The sequence below is a fragment of the Tiliqua scincoides genome, chromosome 13 (genome assembly GCF_035046505.1).
Source record: "Tiliqua scincoides isolate rTilSci1 chromosome 13, rTilSci1.hap2, whole genome shotgun sequence".
In the NCBI taxonomy this organism is placed as follows: Eukaryota; Metazoa; Chordata; class Lepidosauria; order Squamata; family Scincidae; genus Tiliqua; species Tiliqua scincoides.
Genome location: NC_089833.1, coordinates 13,014,977 through 13,022,476, shown reverse-complemented (window position 1 = coordinate 13,022,476; position 7,500 = coordinate 13,014,977). Strand labels below are relative to the sequence as shown.

The 7,500-nt window shown below is 48.1% G+C and overlaps 1 pseudogene; it reads left to right on the top strand.

Moving 5' to 3' along the window:
- The first annotated feature begins 2,275 nt into the window (after positions 1–2,275).
- On the top strand, positions 2,276–2,395 carry LOC136633943 (5S ribosomal RNA; annotated as a pseudogene).
- The last annotated feature ends 5,105 nt before the right edge of the window (positions 2,396–7,500 follow it).

The following is a 7,500-nucleotide window of genomic DNA, read 5'->3' as shown; positions in this document are numbered from 1 at the left end:
AACCCAACACCGCCAGGACGGTCCTGATCCCATGAACGCAGGCCCCCCCAAAAAAACTCAAGAAGGAAGGCCCCCCCTCCAAGTTGACAAATGTATCAATTGTTACCCTGCACATGCCTGATCTCGTCTGATCTCGCAAGCTAAGCAGGGTCAGGCCTGGTTAGTACTTGGATGGGAGACCACCTGGGAATACCAGATGCTGTAGGCTTATACCATAGTCTTTCGAGACTGAAGGTTGCCAACCATATGGAAAGAGAAACTGAGCCACATTTGCATGTTTAAATGCCTTGGTTCCTATTGAAGGCCAGGCGAAGGGGAGTGCAAGACCACCAGAATGGTCCAGATCTGATGCACATAGAGCTCAATAAATGCTCCAGAATGCACCCCCTCACCATAGAAAAAAGGATAAAAAACAGAGGCTTGAACTGGTAAAGTGAAGCTTTTTTCAGTCTTGTAAAGTTTGGCGCGTCCTGGTAGCATGTCATTTTTAAAAAGCAGGTCCTGGTGTTTAAAATAATGGTTCCCAAACTTTTTAAGGGAGATGTAGACAGTGGAGATGTTTGAAAAGCGCCTGTTTCAGCACTGTCCATTCAATGTTGAATATCAGATCCCAGCTGTCCAGATGTCATTTTCATGGTGGGTGTGTGGGCCAAGCCAAGACCCAAGACATCACACACAAGCCCTCCCTGGATGAGTCTCTTCAAGTGATGGTGACATAACAGTTGACATAACAGTTTGCTGGTGGCCTTGAAGCATTCAGCTCCCAGGAGTAACATAAGTGAGTGTTATATCTCAAGGTAGCTGAGAAATGTGTACTAAACGTCTCTTAAATTTCCTTAAATTTACCTCTCTTCTGAGTGCTTCCCCTATTGAAGGGAAGTATGCCAATTTAGAAAGTATTCTGCAAAGGAAAGGAAGCAAACCAAATTAATAACAGAGATTACTGAAGGTCAAAGTAGCCCCCTGGATCAGAATATTAAAAAGTGGGAGGGAGAAGTCTTCTTTGACCACTAATAAAGATCAGGAAAGATTGTAGTAACTTCCAAACTTAGTTGTGCTGTTGGCAAAGACAGCAGACACTACTTTAGGGTACTAAATAGCTGCAGTGTGTTCTCTCCACACTGGATCTTTTCAACCTTTTCAAGCAGGTCAGTCTTATTCTCCCCATTCTGCAGAAGGGAAGACTGAGGCAGAGGCTTCCCAGCCTTCTAAGTTCGTGGCAGAGGTGAACATTCAAAGCAGAGTCTCTCCGATTTGTAGCTACACCATTAGCCATCATGCTTAGACCAGCACAGGTGGATTCAGAGGGGGGCCATGGGTGCATGCCCCCCCCCAAACCATTGCGCCAGCTGGGAGCAAAGTTGGGCGCCAGGGGAACACCCACTGGGTGGGGCTTTGGTGGCTAATGGAGCCAAGTTGGAATGGAAGCCCAGGTCTACCCGGCAGGTAGCTCTGGGATTCAAATCTGGGCAGGAGTCCATGTTTACCAGCCCAGCAAACCTCGGAACAGAGGCCATAAGCTCAACCAGGAGTCCAGGTCTACTGGTCTACCCATCTAGTTGAACTGGGCTCTGATGTTAAGGTAGTGCTTATGCCCCCCTCCCCACCCCCAAACTCTGGATCTGCCCCTGTACACCAGTCAAATATTTTGATGAGAAAAAATATATTTTGCAGGGATACTACATACATTACTGGGCCTGGGTGAAAGACAAAATAATGGACGAGGAGACGGAAGAACTCCAGAGAAGGGAAGGGGTTCTGGAGAATGCCATTGAGGCACTCAAGAAGGAAAACAAAGACAAAAGAGAGAAGCTTGTGGCATTCTGGGAAAAGCGCAGCGTGGCTTCCAAGAGCGCCGTCGGCAGGAACTCAGCCTTATGGGAGCGAAACATAAAGCTTTGGAAGGAAATCACGGCTCTCTTGGAGATCATTAAGAATCTATTTAAAGAGGAGGAAGATCTTTGGAAGCAGGACCTAGAAGACTGGAGAACAGAGATGGCTGCCTGGAAGAAAGAGCTAGATCTCTGGGAAGAGAAGATGTGCAGAAGGTTTTAGGCTTGGTGTCCCATGGTGGACTGCAGCTCTGGGTGAAATGGGGTTATCATTCATAAATTACCCAGGATATATGCGTCTTAAGCTTGTTGTCTTCTCAGCTTAGGAAGATAAATAAACACTGAATGGAGAAGTGATAGGGTTATATATTTAATGTATTTGCTTTCATTTGCTTGGTTATCTAGTTTTGACTGCAGTCCCATTCACACTTACCTGGGAGTACGACTATAGCAACTGTTGCCCTGTACATGCCTGATCTCGTCTGATCTCGGAAGCTAAGCAGGGTCAGGCCTGGTTAGTACTTGGATGGGAGACCGCCTGGGAATACCGGGTGCTGTAGGCTTATACCATAGTCTTTCTATGCCCGATCTCGTCTGATCTCGGAAGCTAAGCAGGGTCAGGCCTGGTTAGTACTTGGATGGGAGACCGCCTGGGAATACCGGGTGCTGTAGGCTTATACCATAGTCTTTCTATGCCCAATCTCGTCTGATCTCGGAAGCTAAGCAGGGTCAGGCCTGGTTAGTACTTGGATGGGAGACCGCCTGGGAATACCGGGTGCTGTAGGCTTATACCATAGTCTTTCGAGACTGAAGGTTGCCAACCACTTCTGAGAAGACGCACATCGGATTGGGCTCTATGTCCAATAAGAATTAGCTTGGGGCAGGGGGAGGGTGGCAATGGGGCAGATCAGACCCAGGAAAGGGGTGTTATTGTTGGCACTGGCACACACATATTCTATTCTATCCCTTTCCTGGGAGAGATCTGTCAACATGGGTCCACTTGAACTTGTGCAAGTGGATTTGCTGGTGCAGGTCTGAGTAGACCCATTACCATGGCTGGAGCTTTCCCCAGTGCAAGGGAGGATAAATGTCCCTTATCTTAAGAAGATCTCCAGACAGCAGACTCCCTCCCCCCCCCCACGTGATGCAGCGCAAGCCATGTTGGCACAGGGGAATTTCGTGAGGGTTGGGCTGTGAGTTGCTTCCAATTAGCATGGGCTTAAATGGTCCAGGAGGACACAAAGGAAACCCAGTTGCATGATTTAGATGTATGGTTTTGCAAAGCAAAGGGTAAACCCCAGGGGGGAGACTCTGGTCCAATTCCTGGAGGTCTTTGTCCCAACACCCTCCCATTCTGTTCCCTTTAGCATTGTCCAGTAGCTGCCACCTCTCCAGGGAGGGTCACATCTGTATCTTAAACAGCCTTCATGTTCTTTTCCTAATCATGTTAATTAATACAGATTCCCCTCCCCCCCCCCCCCACAGCTTTGTAGGATTCAGAAGTCTCATCACAGGAGGTGTATTCTCTGCATTCTGGTGATGGAACCTAAAGACCTGCAGATGTTCTAAGCTTGTTGTGTTGATGACCATTGGCTGCCAGGGCAACAGAATTCATATCCAGGGGGTCTTCAGCACAGCAGAGGAGAAGGTGCAGGTCAGTGGAAGTCTCAGACTTTGTTTGTATAGAGGTGCGAGTACCTTGGAAAATCGTGTCTTAATTAGGACCATTCATCTTGATGAGTAGTTCCAAACAAAGGAGCTTCAAGAGAGAGGCAGTCTTAAAGCAGTGGCCTGGAGATCTGGTCCCCTCCTCTGGTTTTACTGCGCCCTTCCGCAGCAGGCATGGAGAACTCATGACCAGTCAGGACAAACAAAAGCTGCCAGCCCAGAGCAAAAGGTTTCCAAGCAAGAACTTCTGGCTCAGAAACTTGGGGGGAAGGAACAAAGTAGTGACCATTTCATCCTAGACAACTATGTCCTCGTCAAATGGGACTGGTATCGGGGGACATTTGCCTCCCCCCCCCTTTTTTGGTGTTCCAGATATTTGTGTGCCAAGATATGTACATTTATATTAGAAGTACTTTTTTTTTAATGCAAAGGTAGGATAAGGGTTAGCCTGGGATAAGAGGCTTAGGATATAAAATCTGGAGTTTGTTGCCCAGTTATAGCTTGTTCCTGGTTATAGTGGGATGCAAATGACTGGGACACACACACACAATAGGTGCCAGTGACCGGGACGCATTTGAAAAGGACACTGTTTTGCCAGATTCCCACTCCAAGCCTCACTTAGGGAACTTATGCCCGCTCTAAGCTAATTAGCTCCCCTTTCATTCCCCAACAATGGCCCCAGTTCTCTACAGCAGCACTGCTAGACTCCACCACCAGGGTAGCTTGCCTGTTTAAACTGCAGGGACCCAGTTCCTAAGGCAGCAGTCCTTTCTGGTATAGCAACACACCTCAGCTTTCCGCAGCCTGTTCAAGTAGTCCATTAGTCAGTCCGTTAGTCACAAAGTCAGTCAGAGTATCCAAGTCAAAGTCCAACGTCAATAAGCCAAGTCACAGTCCGAGGTCAGATTCTGAAGTCAATAAGCCAAGTCAGTCAGTCTCCTCTCCTACCTGCACTCCTCCAACCCACACCCCCTTCCTGCCTCAGGTGCCCCTTATATCCCTGAGGGCCCTATTGCCTTCCAGTGGCTGCAGCTGTGCAGCACACTCTGCTGGATGCCCAGGCCTTACCCTTAAAGGGGGCCACTGCTGACACCACATCTACCTCCTCCCCAGATCTTCTGCAATTCCAATACAGACACAATAGCCCAGGATGCAAATACCCTAACAGTGAACATAACAGCCCCCTGGCCTACCTTAGTTTATGCTTCACAAAAGGAGCCGCAGTGATCCTCCAATAGCGAAGGGTCAGCATTTGTCCCAGAGCCCCCACCCCATTTTGCTATGTAATAGCACTCAAATGGCAGATGGGGGGGGGAGCATGGCAGCTGTCAATGGTTAATTCTCTCCCACATGCTATGCCCTGTCCCCCAAAACTAATGAAACATCTCCCCTGTTTACCGACCGGTTTTCTACTTGTGAACAAGTGGGGAAAAAATACAGGGGTGTACGCCTAGGATAGTGGTCTCCCAGAAGTTTGACAGCTCCAATGCTCGAATGATGGGGGAGGGACTTATGGGGGGGCTGCCCCCTGGCTTTTGTGATGGCCCTCTCTGAGAAGGATACAGGGGAGCCACAATTTGGTTAAAATTATTTATTTCTTTAAAATGTTTTTAATGCCACTTTCCCCTCCCCAAGAGACACCCAAGGTGGCTTACAAAAACTATATAATACAATTTAAAAAAACAAAAAAAAAAATTGGTGACAGAGTGTGGGGAGGTTGCATATTTCATTAAGGACCCCCTACCTTCCCCCCATCTTCCGAGCACTGGTACCCTACTGTACCCTACGTTAGATACATGTCCCGCTTCCATGTACACAGATTTGGGACCTGTGGTTAGGTAAAACATACATCCAAATGTATGCAGGGTTCCAGTGCTTTTGCGAAAAACAGGAAGTGCCCTTCTAATGCTTTCAGGGGCCATTCTAAGGTTGCATCTGAAGCCCCTATTAGACTGCAACCCACAGATTTCATTAGCCGAGGGTTTCGGTTTCCACAGAGGGTCTGGGAATGGATCCAACTGTACTGTGCCTCTAAGAAAATTCTTGGCTTCTATGCGTAGAGACGGTTTTTTGGGGGGGTTGGGGTTGGAAAGAGGAGCTGCCCTACCCAAGTGAATTAACTCTTATTAACACACTCTCCCTACCCAAGTGAATTAACTATGTCTACTTAGCATTTTAAAGGGAAATTACACCTGCACATCTCCCACGATCGACCAATGTCAATACACTTCAGAAAGGGTGTGAACATTTTTGCGCAACTGATGTAGGGAATGAGCCTAGGACTTCCAGCACTCGGCAAACTCCATTGAGCTACAACCGCTTCCCCGGAGGAGTCCAGCGCCAAAGCGTCTTCCACCTGACTCAAGGCAAGTACTCCAAACTTCTGAGAGTCCAAGAATGAATTATGAATACATTAGCCAGAGCCTTGCCGGAGGCTATCCCACACTGCACCTGTGGGTTCGGTATAACAGACTAACAGAGGGGTTGTTGAGCTCAGTGTTGGCCTTCTGAAATTCATTTTAAGCATGAGGAATGTGATTTGAATCGCTTATATTCAATGGTCTTGCCACAGGCAATAGAGCTGGGCTAATAGCTTAAAAAAATTATATTCGTTATGGGATGCAATGGTCCTGGTGACTCCCCCTCCAAGAATACAGTTGGCCCTCCTTACAAGTGAACGAGGCATCCACAGATTTTAGCATCCACAGATGCTGAACAGATGGTTGGAGGGCCTCAGAGGATCTCCCAGACACAACCAGATGGAAGTGATTTCTGGTTGCTTCCAAGTGGTTCTGAGGAACGGGGGTGGCCATGCCTCAGGAGACCTCCTGGACACAACCAGAAGTCACTGCTGGTTCACACTGGTGACTTCTGGTCACATCCAGGAGGCTTCTGAGGAGAACGAGAGGTTGGGTACAACCTCCAGAGGGCCAGATGAGCCCCCCCCCCCAAGTAAGTCATTGTAGCACTGCAGCACTGCAGATTTAATTATCAATAGATTTTGGAATCTATGGGGTACTGGAATGGATCTCCATGGATGCCAAAGGCCTACTATATTCCTAGGGTCTGGGAGTTGACAGAACATGGCTCTCCATAAGCAACCAACAAATTATATCCTGCTCTGTGTCCCTTGCTCATTTCTGTCTTTATGCACAGTTGTGCCCAGATGGAGAGTGGGAAGAAAAAAATGGCCTATGCAGACCCTCAGGGCAGGAGAAGCAGCGAGGGCCCTTTGTCCATTTCTGGGAATGTGGAAAGCTGGCACCACGTGGCATCCATTCCATCGTCCTTGAAGAGGCAGCTTATACAACGGACTCTGAAAGAGGAAAGAACGAGGTTGCAAGAGGAGATCAGGACGCTCTGGGAGAAGAGCGACAGCCTGAGAGGGGAGATCAAAGCCTTCCGAGAAGACAACAAAACCAAGACCTTATGGGAAGACATCCATGCTTTCAAAGGGAAGAACAAGGGCTTTATGGGGGAAATCAAGGACTTTTTGGAGGACAGCAAGATTTTCCTGTCTGACCTTCAGGATTTCCAAACAAGGAAGGTGGACTTTCAGAACAAGCTGACCACCTTCCAGGAGAAGATCGACATCTTCCAGGAGAAGATGAAAACCATTGAAGAGGAGATCTCCTCCTTTGAAAACAGGAACGAAGCGTTCAAGGAGGCGGTCAAAGCCTTCCAGGTGAAGAACAAGGAGTTTCAGGAAGCCAACAAGTCCATGCGCGAGAAAAACAAGTCCCTGCAGGAGAAGATGGAAAACATTGAAGAGAAGAACATGGCCTTCTGGAAGGAATGCAAGGCCTTCTGGAAAAAGGACAAGACATTCTGGGAGGAGGACATGGCCATCTCCAGAGACAAAATGGCCCTGTGGGAGGAGTATATCGCTCTGAGGGATAACGACCAGGACCTTCAGGAAGAGAAGGCAGAGATGTGGGACATGGTAGAAGCCCTCTGGGATATGAAGTACTCCATATGGAAAGTGGTGAATGGGTTTCCG